This window comes from Camelus ferus, chromosome 35, assembly GCF_009834535.1.
Source record: "Camelus ferus isolate YT-003-E chromosome 35, BCGSAC_Cfer_1.0, whole genome shotgun sequence".
Taxonomy (NCBI): domain Eukaryota; kingdom Metazoa; phylum Chordata; class Mammalia; order Artiodactyla; family Camelidae; genus Camelus; species Camelus ferus.
In genome coordinates, this window is record NC_045730.1 from 18,220,661 (window position 1) to 18,242,163 (window position 21,503).

The window sequence follows — 21,503 nt, forward strand, 5'->3', positions numbered from 1 at the left end:
CCTCCTGTCCCCACCCCTACCACGTGCAGTGTGGGCTGAGGGAGAAAACTGAAGCCCTTCATCCAGGCTGCAGGCATTTGAGAACTCCACTGGGGCTGCAGCATCTCCACAAGCCATGCCAGGGAGCATCAGAAACCTTCCTCCCCAGGACCAAAGGAGCGCTTTGTCTAACTGATGATTTCCAGGAAGTTCCAACCTCACTCTGGGCATGACTTCCCCCCTCGTTATGGTCTGGATCATCGAGTCCACAAGTGGATTCTCCCCAGGCTAGTGTCTGTCTGGACAGATGGCATTTGCAGCTGTAAAATCACCAATGTTGCCTTTTGGATTGATCTTCCAGAAATAGGAAGGTGCTTTCTCCTTGCACTGGAACCTGCCGAGGCTGATGCTTTTGTTTTCAGGGCAAATCCAGCTCTGTGCAGCTGGCCTTGCTGGCACTTTTGAACACAGGACAGGAAACCTCCGCAGTCCCAGGTCTGGCCAAGTCACGGGTGCCCCTCCCCGGCCCCGTGTGCTGTGGCCTGAGAATGTGGTTACGCCAGCTCTCAGCTGGAAGGACCCACTCACACAGATCTTCATCCATCTATAATTGATGACATAATAAAAGCTGTTCTGGTTGTGGGAGGAAATATGAGATGGCATAGATCACCCTGCCAAGGGTGAAAATGAAATTGAGATCCAGAACTTAAAAATAACAACTGTCCTTTTGCTCATGAAATCATCATCCAATAAAGGATTCTTCCCATAATCACAAAACCTCTGAAGGAAAAGGGGAAGCGTCCTGTGCTGCACAGGGGGTTTGGAGGGTGGGGAAGGTGGAGGGACGTCGCTGTTTGCGGGGTACCTTGGGTGGGCCAGACGCCTGCTAATGAGGCCTCCTTGTTTGATCTTCTTGACAAGCAGACTGGGATAAATTGGGACACTGAGGCCGAGAGAATAAAGAAATTTGCCTGAGGTCACATGATGAACAAGTGATACACATGGAATTCTAATCTGAATCATAAATTCAGGGTCCCCTGCCTGTATCACAAGGTGGAAGTGAGATGGAGAAGGCTTGGGGAGGCCCAGTGAGGGGCTGGGAGGGGAGCAGAGAGGAAGGAGCAGAACCTGCACTGTCTTATGGGGAATGGGGGCTCCAGCATGGGGCTGGGAGAGCAGCATCTGGGACCTGTGTCCTTCCTGAGGAAACTGCAACTGCATTCCACATTTGGAAGCACCCTCTCTACTGTGGCAACATGCACATATGATGCCTAGAGATGGTCTTGATCTCTGGTCTCCTTGGTGCTGGTAGAAGGCTTTGCACATAGTAGGTGCTTAATAAATACAGTGAATGTCTTTATTGGGTCCAGGAGAACCATAACCCTTCCCCTCCATCTTTTCAGTGTGCTTACTAAGCTAAGCTGAGTCCAGATGTACAGCGCATTTTACACTGGTAACATCGGGGCAGAAAACGTGCTTGGAGCAAGTCTCTGAGTCCCTTCTCCAAGTGCGTGACTTCTGAGAAGCCTCTCCAGGATGCTTCCAGCAAACACACTAAAACCCTCCAGAGGTGTGCCTTGCACACAATCAGAGTGTTCATTCTTCTGTTGACCTTTCCCCCTTCCAAAGGCTCTCCTTACTTGGACCGTGTTCACCTCCTGTAAGATATGTTGCTGAGACGCAGGGAAGAGTTGCGGAAACAGCAGTGGCTGGCTTGACAACTGTTTTGCACTAAGTGAGAGAGGCTGGTCCTTTTTGCAAGGATGAAGGCAAGAAGCAGCCACCTGGGACCAGATGGGCTTCCCATAGGCCCTTCCCTTACAGCCCCATCCTGCTTAGAGTTATATATATATATTTTTTTCAGCTTCTTTTCCATTATATGTTATTATGAGAAATTGAATATAGTTCCCTGTGCTCTACAGTAGTTCCTTGTTTATTTTATATATAGTAATGGGTGTCTGTTAATCCCACTTATTTTCTATGTCTGTGAGTCTGTTTTTGGTTTGTAAATAGAATTTGTATCTTTTTTTTTTAGATTCCACATATAAATGATACCATATGATATTTGTATTTCTATCTGACTTCACTCAATAAAATAATCTCTAGGCCCATCCATGTTGCTGCAAATGGCATTATTTCATTCCTTTTTATGGCTGAGTAGTATTCCATTGTATATATATACCACACCTTCTTTATCCAGTCACCTGTTGACGGACATTTAGGTTGTTTCCATGTCTTGGCTATTGTAAATAGTGCTGCTATGAATATCGAGTGTCTGTGTCTTTTCAAATTAGAGTTTTCTCCAGATATATCCCCCAACTTTTTGATCTCCTTGTACTTTGGGATTCAGCCTGGGTGGAAATGGGGTTATTAGTTGGGTTCTACTAAATTCCACAACAGCTAAATATTTATATTTATATTTATATTTATATTTATATTTATATTTATATTTTATACACACACACATACAGATACACACCATATATCACTGAATATGACACAGGCCTACTCATTATAATATACATTTTTAAAGGACACAGCCAGACAACTGTTTGGCTGTCCTCTTTAGAAATACAGATTATAATCTTGATTACCCTGAAAGGAATTGTGGTAAATTTTCTACTGTTCCTGGTTTTTCAGAAATTTGGTGGGCTTGGAATTTGGACACATAGCTGTGTGGGGTGGAATGTTAGACCAGGGCTGGATGATCTGCCTGTGCCCTGCTTGTGTTTTAAATAAAGTGGACAAAGGTTTGTAAAAAAGGAATCTGGAAGCTCTGGTTTCTCCTTGGCTGCTATGCCTCATTCCCAGGATCCCAGCAAAGGGAAGAGACAAGGAGGTCCAAGGGGCAGAGCCCTGGGCCCAGGCTGCCCGCTGGCCCTCCAGCAATGTCCTGTTTGTCACTCGAGAGTGGCAACAGCTGTGGAGTCCCAGACTGGTCCACACCCACCAGGGGCAGATGACGTAGACTCAGTCTAGACTGGGCTCCAATGTGCTCCTTGCAAATGGACTCCCAGCCGTCCTTTTAAAGGCTGAGTAATATTTCATTGTTTGTATATATCACATTTTGTTCATCCATGTATCATTAGCCATTTTAAATATTTTTGCTGTGAACATGGATGCACAGATATCTGTTTAAGATCCTGCTTTTAGTTCTTTAGGATATATATCCAGATGTGAAATTATGGGGTCACGTGGTAATTCTGTGTTTAATTTTTTGAGGACCAACCATATCTTTTTCACAGCAGCTGCACGATTTTGTATTCCCACCAGCAAAGCACAAGTGTTCCAATTACTCCACATTCTCACCATTCTTTCCTTTCCTTTTTTTTTTTCCTTTTTACAATAGCCATCCTAATGGATGTGAAGTGATAACTCATGTGGTTTTGATTTGCCTTTCCCTAATGATTAGTGATGTTGAGTATCTTTTCCTTTGGTTCTTAGCCATTTGTGTATCTTCTTTGGAGAAATGTCTATTCAAGTCCTTTTCCTATTTTTAATTGGATGTTTATTTTTGCTGGTTTTTTTGTTTTTAATTTTTAAAAATTGTGTGTTATCTGAACAAAACAAAAACTCTGAACAAAAGGCTATGGGAGTTTTGTCCCTGCATGGCGAATGCATTACAACTTCAGGATCAGAAAATCCCACACAGTTCTAACCTTTTTAGCAGTTCAGCTTCTCATCCCTTTAATGTACTGATCGGCTGGCGGCCAGGTCCCTTGGTGCTCAGCACCTTTTGATACATTCATCTGCTAACAGTACTCAGTACAGAGTGGCTTCAGGCCCATATTTCTAAGAGAAAGAAGGGAAAGAAAAGGGAATCATACTCCATCAGGCAGGACAAATGCAGTGAAATTTCAGTATATAAACCTAATAGGGTTCTGTGCTTCAGAAAACAAACAAAATCCACAGAACCTTGGTTTCCTTAGCTCTACAATGGGAAGGATGAAACTCCCCAGCCCATCAGGGCTGAAATTTGTAACAATTTCATAGCTTGGAGATGAAGTAGAAATTTGGAAGGTGCTGAGAGTTTAGGTGCGGTATTAAGATGCAGTGAAATATTCCCCCTACAGTCAGCCTTGCACAGAGCTTTCAAAAGTCTTGAGCTATTGTGACGGTGTCGCCTTATAAGTGGGCACCAGCTCCTCCCAGAGTCTCAGGTTTCGCTCGCAGTCCCAGCTACTCTAATCCGCCACCCCACCCCCACCCCCCCACTGCCCCGTACCTGGGAGGGAAATTCTGGGAACTTATCCACAGAAAATACGTTTAAAGTCGTCCTTTCCCTGCACTCAGCCTCCCAAGAAAGTATGTGTGTAGCACCGCCTCTTACCCCAGTGAGTGTGTTTTCATTCTTCTGTCGACTGAAAAAAAAAAAGTACAACCTAAAAGTTGAGAATTAGGTTTTGTTTGGGGACCTTACTGAGACTGCGGCTGGAGAAGGCAGCCTCTCAGGTAGATCTGAGGGACTGTTCCACAGAGATCAGGGAGGAGCCAGGATATATAGGAGTTTTGCTGAAAAATGAGAACAAAACCAAAACAACATGTAGTTGAACATCAAAAGGTAAAACAGACATCTCAGATGAATGAGCATATGCTTTTCTAGGTATGGGAAGAGGCAGCAGTCTGGGCTCGTTGAAATCACTCCTTAGATCTGCATCTTAGCTGTCTAGGGCCAGTCTCCTGTTTTTCTCCATCCTGAGTCCCCTCAGAGCGTACCTTCAAGGGAGGCTGCAGTCGCTGATGGTTTGATGGCCGCAGCATCCTTTGTTCACTGAAATGGCAGGTGACAGTCTTCGTCCGCACTTCCTAGAAGGGTCCTGGTCCCTATACACAAGCCTTGGGCTGGAGGAGATCATTGCTGGCCACTGCCACTTGCTAGGATGTTTACATGTTACACGGAGCTTCACTTTCTGGCCTTTCCATCATGGGGTCTCACACTCCTGGAGAAGAGTCAGACCCCATGGGCCTCCATTGGAAAAAGTGGTCTGTATTTGGATTGAGTAGTTTTCATCCAGAGGGTGTTGGCGGGGGTTACAGGAGCTTGTCCCTTTGTGTTACAGACAGGTCCCAACATCCGGGAGCGCAGAACATCAAACCCCCAAAGGGATTTGGGCTTGGCTCAGTTGCTGTGCATCATGAGAATGTGCTGTCACTGAAATTTCTTGAGAAAAGGAAACCACAGATCATGTTGAATGTATCATCTCAGGCACGTTTATCTTAAACTGGACATAAACCTCATATAAAGCTCATGATATAAACCTCATAAGCCTCAGCCAGGCTTTTCTCTACAACCACGAAGTTTCATGGGGGGAAAAATACATTTTGTGAGTGGGACAAAGGCTTCCTGGTCTGGTTTATAATAAAGATCAAAGGTCTGGGAGAGATTTGGGTGAAATCAGCGAAAGTGCTTTGCTCTGCTTGAACCTGTTTGAGGTTTCAGATTTCACAAAGACGCTTTTGCCCAGCGATCAAGTTTATTACGGGTCATTTGGAAACTAGTCTTCAGACCCTGAGGCCTCTTCAGAATGGCTGTTGCTTGAAAATGCTCTAAAAACCACAGGGAACATTTTACCAATGAATCATAATCTGTCTGGGGAGTAAGAGGAATCAGTCAGATATGCCTCAATTTTCCCTGAACCATTTGGATAATTCAGATAACAATGCTGGGGCCACAGTCCACGTTTTTTCAGACCTCAGGATGAATTTGTGATTTGAATGTGACTGAGGCAGGGAGTGAATTTCTGCGAAGGTCCATGAAAAGGGGATTGATTTCAGCAATGAGACCTGAGATGTATTTCTCTAAATGATTTTTCCAAGATTCGTTGATCCCACGTCTAAACCCTACCCAGATGAGAAATGTCCAAATTCCTTTGCCGCATTGTGCCTGGATTCATCCTACAAGTGCTAAAGGAAGAGGTTAATCAGGCCAGGAGTACCTCTTAGACTGAGAATCAAAGCAGCTGGGGCTGAAGACCTATAAACAGAGCCTGCTGTCGGCAAGTTTCCACTCTCCAGGCCGCACTGGGGAGGGTGGAATTTCTGGTGCTCACACCTCATCAAAGCCAGACCAACCCAGCTGCCATTCAGACCCAATCTGGTGTTCACAGAGCTCACCTGGGCCAGTTTCCTTTGGCCCAGCCCAAGAACCCTAAACAGCAATTCTGTCCTCAGAATTTCTTCTGCAGGGAGAACTGTTGTCTTCCAACTGGAGAGACATCAGTGCGCGGAAAACCCACTGGCGATAGTCTGGGGTGGCAGCAGGACTCAGTTCGCCTGTACACTATGACGGAACAGATTCCCAAGCACGCTCAGAATATGAGCACAATTTGAGGGCTAGGTGTCCCTTCTTCAAAAACAGTTTTTCCAAAAAATTAATATTTTATTAATTTTATAATTCTTAATTTTGAAAATTAATTTTATTTATTAATTTTATAAAAATTGTATTTTTTGGATGAGGTATAATTGATATGTAACATTATATTAATTTCTAGTGTACAACACAGCGACTTGATATTTGTATATATTTGGTCACCACAATGAGTCTTCCTCTTCACACATAGTTACAAATCTTTTTTTTTCTTATGATAAGAACTTTCACGATCTACTTATTCTCTTAGCAACTTTCAAATATGCGATAAACAGAGTGTTATTAACTGTAGTCCCTATGCTGTACATAACATCTCCAGGACTTACTTTATCACTGAAAGTTTGTACTTTTTGACCTCTTCAGCCATTTCACCCACCTCCCACCCCCTGCCTCTGGCAACCACCAGTCTGTCCACTGTATCTATGAGCATTCTTTTTGTCTTTCTCCAGCTAACTTATTTTATTTAGCAAAATGCCCTCAGGTTTTATCCATGTGGCAAATGGCAAGAATCCTCCTTTTTCATGCCCGAATAATATTCCATTATATATACACACCACATTTTCTTTATCCATTCATCCATCGATGGACACTTAAGGACCTTTCTTAAGCTCAAGCATCTGTGCTTTTCCAGCAGTTTGGAAAACAGCTCTGTATGTAGTACCAAACACTAAGGACCTGCGATTCCTCTCCATGTGCCTAATCAGGTGGGTTTCATTATAACTGTGCCTCCTGGCCACAGCCAGGGACATTCAGAGGAGGGCCTGGAGCAGCTAGGAAAGATTTCTTGCAAGAGATTTGAGAGGCACCCAAGAATTTGGAGGTCTTTCAAAAGGGATTTAAAATCATTACAAAGCTGCGGATCATCAAACAAACGAAAGTACTACATTATCCAATAAGTATTAAAATAAGGCAAATGGAAACTAAGGAGAGGATGCCTGGGAGGAGAAAGATTAACACACTGAAGGCAGTGAACGACCTTCCACATGTTTGTTCAGGAGAGGCCACTAACCAGGCTCTGCGGTTTTTCGCATTCAGTGCAAAGTGGAACCTGACAGTCAGTTCTATTAAGCCAACAGCTCCACAGGGTAAGGGTGGGCTCGTCCTTATTGTGGGTTCAGGACGACAACTCTTTGGGCAGGGAAGGAGGGAGGGAGGGAGCAGCATGCAGCCCCAGGAGCATGGGGGGAGAGTGACCAATCACCCCCATTTTCCTAGGACTCGGGGGCTTCCCAGGATACAGTCTTTCAGCGCTAAAACCACAAACACTCAGGCAAACCCTAGTGGGCTGGTCCCTTCCCTCCCTGGCAGGGGGCGCTCTGCCTCCCTGGGCAGGAGACCGCCACCCTCAGGCCCTCATGTTTATTCCCAGACCCGCAGCTGCAGTTGGGTGACAGGTTCACAGGTGCTGATCTTGGGGTTCTGGCGAGCCACTGGCTCAGTGTTTGTAAAACACAGTCCAAGCCCCAGGGTGTCAGAGCCTGACTGGACAGCAGAGGTGGGCGCTTTCCCCAGGAACCCCAGGGGCTGTGGCTTTGATTTTGCTGAGGCTGCAGCTGCAGGAGGAGGAACCCGTGAGGGCAGATGGTCCATCAAGAGCCTTGTGAAACATCAGCTCAGGTCACCCTCCTCAAATAGGCCAGTGATTCATGCCGGACGCCTCTGGGCAACGAGGTGGCAACAGCTGGTGTCCTCTCTGTGGGGCAGCCCACATGCCAGGAGCCAGGCTTGTGTCTCAGGCTAGCTGGCCTTGCCTTACTCTACCCTGGACCTTCCTGGTTAGCTCACAAGAAAATTCCTCAATGTATCGTTAGTTGTGACAGCTCAGGGTGTAGGGTTCCACCCAGGCTCAATAAGGCAGCTTTCATGGTGACCTTTTACCTAGTGTTGCAGGTAAGAACTGAGCTATTGCCTGTAGGAGACATCCCCCCCACACCCCCCTTTCATAACCAGGGCTCCAGCATAGCTATCCTTGTTCTGGAACATTCTGTTCTGTGCCAACAGGCTCCTTCATCTCAGCACAGTGACTTTTGCTCAACAGGGGCACTTTGGCTGCCCTATTCTAGGAATATGACATAATTCTACCTGCACCTACAGAGTCATCCTCCTTGGACAGTTGACAGTCACTAAGGCTCCCCAGGCCAAAGAGGCAGCCTTGTGGCCCTCCGAAGGCAAGCCATCCGGTCCCGCTGGTCTTCCCAGGATGAGCTGGGGCCTGGAGGGCCAGGTCCCAGGCATCTCAGGCAGCATCTATAAATCCTCTGTGCACTCAGTTCCCCTTCCATCTTGCTGCAGACCTGCCTCCTTCAATTCCTCCTCTGCTCAACTGCCTGTCACCACCACCTCTGACTACTCTCTGAAGTGAGAGCTTTCTGCTTCAAGTCCCACTGTCACATTTTCTTATTCAGCAAATATCTGTTGGAATAAAGAAATCAAATTCACTAATTTTCCATGTATGAATGCTCTTGCCCTTTGACACTGTTATTTATTTATGGGAAACTCTTTGGGACCTGACCTGCAAGGCCCCAGCTCATCTTGGGAAGACCCAGCAGGACAAGATGGCTTGCGTTTGCAGGCTGTCTCTTTGGCTTTACAATAACCCGCCCTTCCTCCCGCCGCTTTATTCTTGAATAATTTTTTGTGTTTTTTTAGTTCCTTAAAATCAATAGACCTTGACAAAAACACCTAAAATACTATAAAATTGACACATTATATATGTAAATATCTGGAAAGAACCTTCAAGACCATCCATTCCAACCTCTTCATTTTAAGAGGCTGCCTGAGGCCCAGAGATAGTAAGAGGTAACCCTAGGCCACAGAGCTGGGGTTTAGCCTGGAGTCCCCCCAGAGTGACACTCTTTCTAAGATATCACACCACCTCTTGGAGAAGAGTTAAACACCCAGAAGGACCAAGCATTATGAAAGTGCACCCTGGAGTCACGTTTTCAGACTAGAGAACAGAGTTGCTCTGCACCTTTATATTCCATCTGGACCTTAGCTGTTAGGAATTGATGATAATTTCCTATTGGCCTGAACTGTATTTTTTTAAATGCCAGCCTGGCTTAGGAAAAACAAATTGCTCTCTACAGCTTTGTACCCATTTTTATGTAAATAAATAATGTGCCCATTGCTTATAATCCTTGTCTGTTGATGCCAGTAGAATCTCTAATCTACAGAATGTGTTAAGAAATACACCCTGTTAGTCACTACATGTAGGGAAAAGCAATGAAATTCTCACCTATAGGTAAGATTTCATGGGTATATGTCTGTGCATGCTGAGTATTTTTTACTCCATTTTTGTTGCTGTTGGTTTAATTTTAAACAAAATTTATGGTCTTCCCTTCAGTACATGTAAATCATAGCCCCAAACTGGAGACCCTGGAAGAATGGGGAAGCCAGCTAAGGTATAACCATGCAAGAGAAAATATCTCAGCAGTCAAAAGAAGGGAGAACCACGAGGGGACCTGACGATCGTTGTGCTGGGAGAATGAAGATTTATATGAACGTGTGAACTGTGTTGTTCCACCTGCATAGCTTTCTGGAAGAGAAGAACATTCATCGGTGGTGGAAAAATCAAAAAAGAGGCTCTTCTTGGAGTGGAGTAGGACAATGACTGGGGAGGGGCACAGAGCAACCCCGGAGTGAAGGCAAAGTTCTCTATCTTTCTCGGAGTTTGAGCTGCAAGAGTGTACACATGCCCCAGAACTCAGCCAGTGCACAAAGATGTGTGTGTTTCATCATATGCAAATTTCACATCAAAAGAAAAAAGTGCAAATAAACCTTGAACCCTCATGAACAACGTGCATGCTGAAATATTTAGGGGATGGCGTACTGATGACTATCATTTATTTGGCAATGCATCATGAAAGCAAGAAAAATGGGTGCGTGGATGGGAGCTGGACAGATAAGCATTAAACAAGCACAGTAAACCATTCATTGTAGAATCTAGGTGGTAGGTGTCCATTAACAGATTTTTTTCTACGTTGCTGTGTGTTTTCATAATAAAATGTTGGAGGGAAAAGGCACGTAAGAGCAGGAGAAAACTCTCACCCTCCATTCAGAACCCTCTGGGCATTGGGAAGAAGCAGGGACCCAGGGCTGGGCAGTGGGCATCCTGTGCACCAGGTTATGATACCCAAGAGTATTTCCATGGCAACGACAGAAAGAAAGGCTGCTGGAGACAAAAGACAATTTCCTGTACCAGCTTTGGGGAAAACAAGACAAACACCTGAAAAAAAAAAAAAAGCAGCAAGAAAAGCACAAATGTACTCCCTGCCCCACCCGAGATTAGGCCACGTTATCAGTGGAGACAAGCCGTGTTGAGGAAAGATAGTGCCCCAGCCAGCCCTGGAGGCTAATCTCTCCAGGAACTAAAGCTTCATTAACTTGGTTTCTGCATGTCTCAGAAAGAATCCACAGATTCTGAACTATGACCATTTGAATATTATTTCTTCTTATCTGTAAGGAAAAAAGCCCCCCACAGTTTGCCCACACCAGTGGTGATTGGTGAATAATGAAGACAAAACAACTGACTGGCATTTGGAACTTGTCACTAATCGGCAACATCCTTCCTTATTCACTGCCTCAAAGTCAGTCCCTATCTATGCTTAGAGCAGAAACATTTCTTTTTCCATCCCACTCCCACCCACCATGTTCCTTTTCCTCCTGTTTATCTGCGTGTTGAAGGGACCCCCAGTAAAGGAAAGGATTGCTGGGGAGCCCCGCTCTTTCTCCTCTGAGTCTCCTGTGTGGCTTGTTGCCTCCCAGTGCTGGGGAGATCACTGCCGCTTTCTGAGGCAGGGCTGTTCTGGGCGGCGTCCTTGATGACGGCATCACATGAAGGGAAGCAGAGGCCAGAGGACTCTCAGGGAGCCTCAGAGCCCCTCTCAAAGGGAAAGTGAGTTTCCTGGACCACATGCAGTGTTCTGGGGAGGACAGAAGACAGATAAGGACCGCAGAGAGGCAGAAATTGTGCTTTGGGCACTTGGCCTTCTCCAGCGCCTCTCTTGGGCAAGGTCCCTGCACCCAGGGTTCGAATATTGTGGTCTAGCTTGTAAATTTGGGGACTGCCCTCTTTCTAACATCCCTTAAGTATCTCTAGGGGAACAGTATCTGTGACCCCAGGACCCATGAGCAGGATCGCTGTGAGGCTCCATGGGACTCGGAACTCCTGGCAGGTGGTGGTGCCCACTGAATGTCTGGGATTTGGGAGAGGGGGTGATGGTGCAAGGGGGAGTAGACCGAAGGCACTTCCTGTTCAAAAGCAGGTATCGCGGGGCAGAAATACCACTCAGCTACCCATCGCTGGGCGAGGGTGCCCTGTGACAGTGCTTTCTGCCTCCAGGCAGGCTGAGTGCTGCGACGGAGGGGCGAGGGTCACACCCATCCTCCGTGCTGGGTAACACCACCATCAGCAGCTTAGAACAACAGTGTTCATCTCACAGCCTTTGTGGGTCAGGAGTCCAGTCACGGCCTCAGCTAGGGGTCTCCCCAGACTGCAATCAAGGTGTCCACAGGGGTTGTGATCTCATCTGGAGCTCGGGGTCACCAGTGTTGGCGGCATCCGGTTCCCTGCAGAGGTAGGACAAGGTCCTGTTTTCTTGGTGACTGTTGGTGAGGTCACTCAGCTTCTAGAGGCCACCCTTGGGTCCTAGCCACTGACTGCCCACAACATGGACACTTAAAGCCGGCAGAATGGCTTTCCCTTCAAATCTCACTTCAGTCAGCTACGACGGGGACTTAGCTTGCAGCATGTAGAACATAACCAAAGCATCACATCACTTTGCCAATATGACGCAGCCTAACCCTGGGAGAGGCTTGCCGTCCTGCTCAGGTCCCAGCTATACTCAGGGGAGGGGATTATACAGTATGTGAACACCAGTGGGTGTAATCTTGAGGTCCCTCTTAGGAATCTTAGAATCTGTGGAGAAATAGGCTCAGAGCATCCGGCTTGCGGGGAGGGGGAAAGGCCAGCTGACCACAGTCAGCATGAGGCCCTGAGACGTCGCAGCACCGAGGAAATTCCAGAGTGAGAAGGACTTTGAAGGGAGAGGTGAGTTAAAGCCAGAGGGGCCCCAGCCAGCTTTATTTCCTGGGCTTCCTTTAGAAGAATGGATGTTTCACCATTTTTAAAGAAAGAATGTGTATTGGAGGAGAGGGGTGGTTTTTGCTGCTGCTTCTCTGAATGACATGGGTCCCGGTCGATTTTTGAGACATGTGACATCATCAGAGAGGAATGGAGAGTCAGATGCAGACGGAAGTCATGCCAGCCAGCAGAGAGATTATCTGTTCTCTAAAGACGTCTTTAGAAAGAGCCTCATGCTGCCCCAGGACCCTGTGACATGGGTTGGTACTGCTAACTGGCAGGATGGACTGTTGTTTGACTGAAATTCTTCCAGCTGAAGTTTCTTCTTTTTGTAACCTCAGTGAAGGCAGAGGAAATGATTCATGATTCACAGATAGTGGGGAGAGAGAAAGAGAGAAAGAGGGGGAGAGAGGGAGAAAGAGATTAATAAATCACTCATCCCTCATCCTGGAGGCTGAGAAAGCCTCAGGTTTGGGGTTGGACACCTCTGAAAATCAAGCTACAAACCAGGCTGGTTCTCCCGGGGGGAAGGATGGAGGCAGGGTGTGGAAGTGCAGGCTCACAGTGGGGCCGCCAGGCAAAGGCTCATCCCCTCTGAACACCAGCGGACTCCAGCCTTTCGAGATATTTGCTTTCCTACCCTGGGCTGTTCATTCTTTCCCATGCACTTTTTGGTAAGGTTGCTTGGAACACAACCATTCCGTGGGAGCTATTTATTTCATGCTTATAATGTGCTACGTCCTGTGGGGACCCAATAAAGAGGCCAGACATAAACCTGGGAAAAATTAAGTGGTGGGAACCAAATGCAGAGAAGACAAAGGAAGAGATAGCGGGGGCCGGGCAGGGGAGTGATTAATTACCAGATTGGTGACGATAAAAACCTTCCAGGAGTTCTGAAGAAGTAGTGATCGCCTCACACTGGGGTGGTGAGTCACAGGCTGACTTGATTAAACATTTTAGTCTGGATTCAGTCCAAGCTATTTTTTCCTTTTCATCACTTTCCATCCTCCCCCACCCCTGCCCCGATCTTTTGGATGTTTGGAAGTAGAGGTGTTTTCTGAGCAAAGTTTCCAAGAAGAATTGTCAGTCTAAATTGGCTTCCAGAGAACAGCAAGAAAGTTCAAGGGAGTAGCCATGTCTTAAAGGAATCCTGCTTTTTTACTTGATGTAGTGCCTTAGTTTCCGCACGAGATACAGAAAGTCATAGATTGCTACCTCTGCTCTCGTGAATGACTTCTGCGCAGGTAGAAACAAAATACTTGTTCACGGCGGTTTAATGCAAGCTGATTTTGAGTCGGCCGTGCTATTGGGTCTGACCTCGCCCGAGGCTCAAGAAAAGTCCTTCCAAAAGTCTTTATTGAGCCTCTACTTAGAACAAGGCAGACACAAACTTCTCTTCCTAGAACTTACAGTTTATTGGCAAAGAGGGAAGTGACAGGTATTCACGGCACCGTGTGTTGGGTTATCTGCTCCTGTGTAAGATACCACCCTAAAACTCCAGGGCTTAAAAAGACAGTGGTTTTTGTTTCTCATGGTTCTGCAGGCAAACAGGGCTGAGCTGGGGAGTTCATCTGAGTCACACGCTGGAGCAGGTGCATTCAGCCGGGAGCCTGCTGGGGGCTGGAAGGTCCAGGATGCCCTGACATCCCCCAGGGTCTCATGTTATACAGTAGCCTCGCCTGGGCCTCTTGAGGGTTTGGTCAGGCTTCCAAGGAGGAGAATTCCAAGAGAACAAGCCCCCAGGTACAAGTCCTATCAGATATTTCCCTGTGTCACTCTGACTCATGTCCCAGTAACCAAGTCACACAACCAAGCCCACCATCAGTGTGGGAGGGGATCACATAAGGTTACACAAACATCCTGCACATGATGTAGCAAATACTACAAGAACAGTGCTTAAGGAGCACAGAGGAGGGACAGCTAACCCAGATTCAAAGACCAAGGTGACTTCCTGGAGGAAGAGGCATGAACTGGGACAGGAAGGATGGGTAGGCATGTCAGGGACAACGATCAACTGTTAGGAGACAGAACCATAAAGACACCTCTTCCAGCAAGACTGACTTGATTTCCATTGTTTCTCTCTGACTTGCTGTTGTCGGTTCTCAGCAGCTGGACCCTCACTTTTGATTCTACTTGTCAAGTGTTTCCTGCTCTCGCCTTCAGCGTGGTAGCAGTGGACTCCCCCAAACCAGTAACGTTTCTGTGTTGATTGTGAAGCTTTAATTCTTGTTAAGTTTCTCATTTCCTGATTTCTCGACAGATTTTTCTTGGAACTCTGATAAATATACATTTCCCAAGAATGGCTGAGAAGGCATTCTTGGGCAGGGAAACACTTGCATTGTGGCTGAAACAAAGAGGGTGGGGGGAGAGACAGAAAGAGGTAGGAGGGGCAGATGTCCTGCAAGAGGGGGGGTCTCAGGAGCCATTTTAGATCAGAGCTTTATCCTAAAGGAAACAGAAAATCACTGAGAAGTTTTACAAGGGGGAGTGACACGATCGGAATTGCATTTTAGCAGTTCGTCCCCATACTCGTTTTCCATTGCTGCGTCGCTTGTCCTCACGGACTTAGGGGCTTCAAACAGCCTCCACTGAGTGGCTCCAAGTTCTGAAGGGCAGACAGCCAGCCAGTGGGCCCAAGCAGGCACTCTGCTCAAGGTCTTACAAGCTGAAATCAAGGAGTCAGCCGGGTGGGGATCTTCCTGGGGCCTCCGGGAGGGAGGCCCCCTGAGTTCATTCAGGTCGTGGGTCTTTGCGGCTGGAAGACAGAGGGGTCTCTCTCAGCTCCTAGCGGCTCTTCTGTCTTTAAAGCCAGTAGCAATACACGGACTCCTCCTCATGCTTGGAGCTCTCTGGCTTCTGCTACCAGCCATGGGAAACTCTGCTTTTATAGAGGACAAGTAATGAGATTATCAGACACTGGCAGTTTTCAGAAAGCTGGGTGGTGTCTGGCCATGCAGCAGACCAGCGCCGGGGCCTTTGTGACACTGGTACAGATGTCTGAGTCCAGCTGGGAGCAGAGGTAGCAACCTTACACCTGTGGAGGTAACATGGCCTCCTGAACCCCAGGGCACCCAGAAGTGAACAAAGGATCTCACGGCAGCTACCAGCGCAGATCAAGGACAAAAGCCAGATGAGATGCCGAACATCCTAGGAGGTGCCAAAATGAGCAGAGGACAGTTTGGGCCAGATGCTGCCTGCCCAGTGGCTCTTTGGCGTGATATAAGCCCCTTGGAACTTGGGGTGATACAATTTACCACCTTGGGGAAAAGGGGGAGTTCCCATCATCGTAACAGGTTGTGATCTGGAAACAGAAACCAAGTTGATACATAGATGAATGGACTCCACTGTATTTCTTGTGCTCCTTGTGCTTTGCAGGAGATCTGCATGGGTTCCATTGCCGGGGATCCCTGGTTGTGGTCCACCCTGGAGGCAGTGAGCTCCCAAGGTCACCCGTCCACACTGGCTTTCTGCCTCCAGCACAGAGAGAAATGAGACTTCAATTTAAAAGGACGGGCTTTTATTCAACAACTCTTCATGCTTCCGCTAGCGGCTATTCTGGGCCCTGGAGATGCTGCAAGGACCCAACCAGATGTGGAGTTTATATTCTAACAGGGGCAAGACTCACGATAAATAAGTGAAAGGCAGAGATGTTGGGTTGTGCAGAGGGCTGCGGAACAGCTGGGGGTGGACGGGAGGATGAGTTCAGACCTGCAGCCGGGAGGCCCTGCCGAGAAGGGGACATCTGAACAGGACCTGGAGGACTGCTGGGGCAGCTGGGCAGGCATCTGGGAGCAGGGCCTTCCAGGGAGAGGTCGCAGCAAGAACACAGGACCTGGGATGGCACACGGCTGATATTCGGGGACAGCAGAGACTGCGGGTCTAGACAGGTGGGCCGATGTGCTCAGGGAGGCGTCAGCACAGTGCTTTGAGGCCATGGTGAGAACTTATGCGTTTACCCTGAGTGATGATGGGGGCTACACTAGGATCCATCTTTGGCAATGAAAGACATAGAAACTGGGAGGAAACACGGGACCCAATCACCAGCAGCATCCTGAGACTGACGGAGAGCTCAGGGAGCATTTAAGACTCTGTTCCTAAAACAGTTATTCCAGCGTTCTGTGACACGTCCTCATTTTCCCTTCAGGAGATCATGTGATGACCAGAAAGCTCACTGCCTGTCAGCACTTAGGCAAACCAGAACCGCCCCCTGCTGGCCGTCGGCAGTAACGGCATGCGGGGCATTTCTCTCGGGCCTCTGGCCTGCAGGGTGGGAGGCGGGCAGGCTTCTATTTCTTTCCATCTGACTCCTTCTCCCAAAGGGCAGCAACTCTGCAGGGCTAGGCAAGGTGAATATCTTTGGCAACACACTTTGGCTTCTCCTCAGATTCCCCACAGGGTCCCTGATCTCCAGGCTCCCCTCCTGGGCCGGGAGGGCACTGGGGGGAACCCCAGTGTTGTCCCCTCCTCAGGAGTCTTCCCAGGGCCTCCCACCCCCTGGTGCCCGAAGAGCTGGTGCCTTCAGTGACGCAGGTACCTGAGCTGACTTGGTGGGGGGGCCAGACCTGAGGTTGGTGGGAGGCATCCGCTCCCTCAGACATCCATTCAGGACAAACCAAGTCCTTGGGAGGAGGAAGGGACAAGGCCTGAGGGCTGGGATGGCCCGGCTCTGATCCTTCTTGTGCTGCTCTGCCAGGCCCAGGAATGTCTCCTCGCTGGACCGTATCCCCAGCCACCTGTCAGCTCAGCCCCTTGTAACTGTGGGGCCATGTCCCTGGTCCCACGTGGCTCCATCCTGGCATGCTGTAGCCTCCACGGGGGCACTCCCACATTCACGGGGCATGTGTGTCTTCGGTGAGTTGTGCTGTGTCAGTGTGTGGGTACAGGAGCACCCATAACCTGGTCCCAGAGTCCCTTTTGGAGCTCACTGCCTTACACCTGTGATGGACTGGGTCGTGTTTCCCCCAAATTCACATGTTGAAGCCGAAATCTCTAATGTGACTGCATGTGGACATAGGACCTTCAAGGCGGTGATGAAGGTTAAATGAAGTCATAGGGTGGGCAGGGCCCTAACCCGTGTGGCAGATGTTCTCATCAGAAGGGGATGGGACACCATGGAGGCACCTGCACTGGGAAAAGGCCCGGAGGAGAAGCTGTGAGAAGGAGGCTGTCTGCGAGCCCAGGAGAGGGGCCACTGGAGGAACCGCACCTGGCCATACCTCGATCTTGGACTTGCAACCTGCAGAAATGTAGAAAATAAATTTGTCTGTAGCTCAAGCCTCCTTGTCTGGGATGTTGGGTTACAGCAGCCCGGAGCAGTCTAACAGCAGCCCCTGTGTTTTTATGATGGGGTATTGAACAACGGTAAGGGGGAGAGAGAGGCGGTCTATTCTGAGACATTCTCACTCTGAGCGAGACAGAGAGGCTAGGGTGAGAAGGAAAAGCAGGAACAGGACAGGGTCAAAGGCCAATGGATGTGTCGTGATCCCCCAGGATCTCTGTGCTCTGGGCTACATCCTGCTTCCTTCCCCTCACTGTCCCGCAGCCCAGCCAGGGGCTCCTCCGTGGCCTCCCCTCGGCCAGGAGAAGCCTCCTCCAGCTCGGGGCTGCGGCATGCCCTGCAGCTGCAGCTCTCCCGGCGGGGGGAAGGGTTTATGGTTGAGCGCGGACTTTGCACCTTGCGGTGGAAAACGCCGGCCTCCCGGTGGGCAGGCCAGTGCAAAACCGAAACCAGGCACAAATAGCTCGCGGCGTTGCTCCGCCCCCGCACGGCTCCACGCGCCTTTTAAAAATAGCAGCGCCGAGCTGGAAATTTTCAAGAGAAGACATGTCGGGGGTGTGTTTCTGTCTGCCACGCCCTCCTCTGCCTTCCTTCTGGGGAGATACAAAATTAGAACCTTTGGGAAGGGAAAGGGGAAGGAATGTCGTTAACACACTGCCACATGAGCCCCTCCCCTCCTGTCCTCACCGTGCCCTCTGCCAGAGACATGGCTTGAGCAGGAACGTGCCTTCTCCAAGCCACTCGGATTCATCTGCAGGGAGGTTTGTCTGAAAATAAACGTGTAGACTTGAAACTCAGCCTTCCTGGTCGAGATTAGTTGAAAAAGAGCTCCGATGGGTCAGAGAGGCAAAGAGGGAGAGAGTAGAGAGATTTTACTTATGGACCAGAAATGCTTTTCAAAGGCAAAATCTCTCCCCTCGGAGCTGCCTCACAACCAGGAAGCCACGTTCTTGGCCGGGAACAGGACGGGCGGGGATGCTGGCTGCCAGACCTCTGATGCACGTCCACACGTCCCCGCACGCCTGTGCACGCAGTGTTTTGCAGGCCTGACCCTGTAGCCAACAGACTCAACCAGAAAGAGGCCCCCAGGCACCCTGCCCCTCGACAGCAAAAATAGCGGTGCTTGGAAATGACAGCTGGGATGGTTGGAATTGTTGAGAGAAATTCCAAGAGGGCCAGACGCTTCTAGGGGAGCCTGTGAGCTGAGGTGGGAATGGACATTCCACTGAAGGAAACAAAAATGTTTGAGGGACCCCGTCACTCCCAACCATCAGTTGAGCTCTGAACTGAGAAAACTGCTGTTTGCCTTGGAGAGGAAAGGTGGAAGGTCAGCCCCGAACACCGTGTCCAGGAGGCGGCTGGCATCTCCCCGACAGGGCCTCGAGACTTTGTCCAGATCAAGCCGCTACCTTCTTCCTGCGGCTGTCAGCATCCCTGCCTCTCTTTCCAAAGTGATTTTCTGTACACCCCCCCTCCCAGTGGCACCAAATGGGAGCCATTTCTGCTGTGGACCTGTCACACAAGCGGACGTCGTGCCTAACGGTCAGGGCTGGGGGTCAGTCAGTTCCCATGCCTGTTGCGCTGACGCTTTTTGCCCATTTCCTTCCCTTCCTCGCTGCTCTTTGCTGCTTCCTGCCACTTTCTCCTTTCTGCTGTCCAAGCAAAGAGTCAACAGTTATTGGGCACTTACCGCAACCGTAGACCAGATCCTGGGTTAGGAAATGTACACCTTCATCTGCTCATCACAGACACCCTCAAGAAGAAGACGGTAGGGTTCTCAATTTACAGAGGAATAAATGTGGGCACAGAGAGGTGCCCACCTTGACCCAGGCTGCACAGCTAATGCGAGTCGAGGTCAAGATTGAAGCCCTGTGAGGTCCTGAGGAAAGGGGAGGAGGAAGAGACTGATTTGAGCTCTTGAATCCACATTGTATTCGCTCTCACATTTCAGTACAAGTGGTTCTCACCAGCCAGCAGGAGGCAGCTGAAGCTCTCCAGGCAGGAGCGGACTGCCTGCAGGACGGCACCTGGGTGCTCTTTGGGCAGGTGGCCCACTGCCTCCCCCAGCTAATGCCCAGGTCCCACCCGGTTATCCACTGGCCGGAGGATTTGCTCCGTGAGAAGTGGCAGCTGGTCCTTTCTGGACTTTGCTCAGGTTTCTTGGGCAGGGAACCTAGAGGCCTTAATTCAGCCTCTTTCTGGCTCACCAGGAGCTGAAAACCTGCTTGTGGGTGAGGAGGGAGTCGATCAAAGCCCATAGATCGTTTCTGTTCGAAAAGCATCAGCTGTGGGACTGTCTACTCTCCAGGTGAAGAGCCAGCCAGCCTGTTGAATCTGCACTCTGAACTTTGACCCGGGGACATGACAGGGTCTCCGTGGTGGTGACTGATTCTTTGCAGTGATGTGGTCCGGCCGGTTTGCTGCAATGTGGTGATGGGGTTCAAGGGGAACCAAGACTTTTTTGGGACCTCCCACAGCCCTGCTGACCATTTGTGTGCTGTGTTGGAATATGTGTGGATAAATGGGAAATCTCTGGGTGATGAAAGACTTAAGAACTCTTCCTGTAAAACATAAGAATGTGGATATCACGGTAATATTAAGAAAAAAAACCATCAAAAGCTTCACTGCTTCTTCTCCAAGCAGGTACTTAGACCAGAAATGAAACAGACTCCCTGTGACTTCAGCCTTCAGAGTGGAAACTTGGCCATTCTGTCAAGCAAATAACACGCAGTGACTGTGTGCCTTTGGCGGGTGTCACTGGGCAACTGTCAGGGAACTATGACACGTGTTCCCGGGATGCAAGTCCTTCTATACTGAAACCAGGAGAGTGCCGGGCAAACTGGGACAACTGGTCACAGCCAGGCCAACCAAGACTTCCTCTACTCGCCACCTGATCAGCTCCTGCCTGCTTGTCAGAGCTTGGAGCTCCCCTGAGAGCCTTCGTGGCACAGACATCGTCTAAACTCTCTCCTAGTTCTTCTGCACGAAGGCACTGTCGACCTCTCGTACTCAGCTCTTCCAGGCACGTCCATGCACTACAGCATCAGCGTCACCTGGGGGCCCGTTACAAATGCGGGGTCCCAGCCTCAGTCCTGAAATCTGCACGTTTAACAGGAGCCACAGGCAGTGGGGACGAAGTTCAAGATGCTGTCCTCTCTGATTCTCCCCGTGGTCTGAGAGGTGGGCGCTTGAGGGGCCCCAAAGCATGTGTGGGCGTCACCTCGGCCTCTCTTTTCCTCAGTTTCTGTCACAGCCCTCCCCTCACATCCTGTTTCCAGTGGCTTCTCAGCCTCCTCTCCCCTGACACATCCCACTGCTTCCAAAGGAGGTCACAGACGTGTAGCACATTGAGGGCCACGCGTTTGGTTGAGGAACGTGGACACTTGTCAGTCTTGGCACCTTTGCATCTGAGCCCCTCCCCGGGTGAGGCCAGGTCCCCCACCCTGAGTCCTGGTGGGAGACAGGTGATGCCAGACACCCGTTTTCCTTCGTGGCCCAAACTGTGAGTAGTGAGACCCTAGAAGAGAGTGGGTCCTCCAGTGCCAACCAAGGGTGTGGGCATGTGACCTTGGCCTCATCCTTCAGACGCTCTCCACGCTGAGCCTTGAAGACAGAGGTGGTTGTGCAGAGAAGAGGGGCCCAGCCGACCACTCTCGCTGGAGGTGGGGGTCGTTGAGCAAGACACCAGGGCAGAGGATGGTGATGCCAGCCAGGAGGGCAGAGTGAGGTGTAGACTCCAGACCAGCAAGCGAGGTGGTGCGTCTCCCCTTGAGCTGGTCCACAAGGAGGCGCTTCTG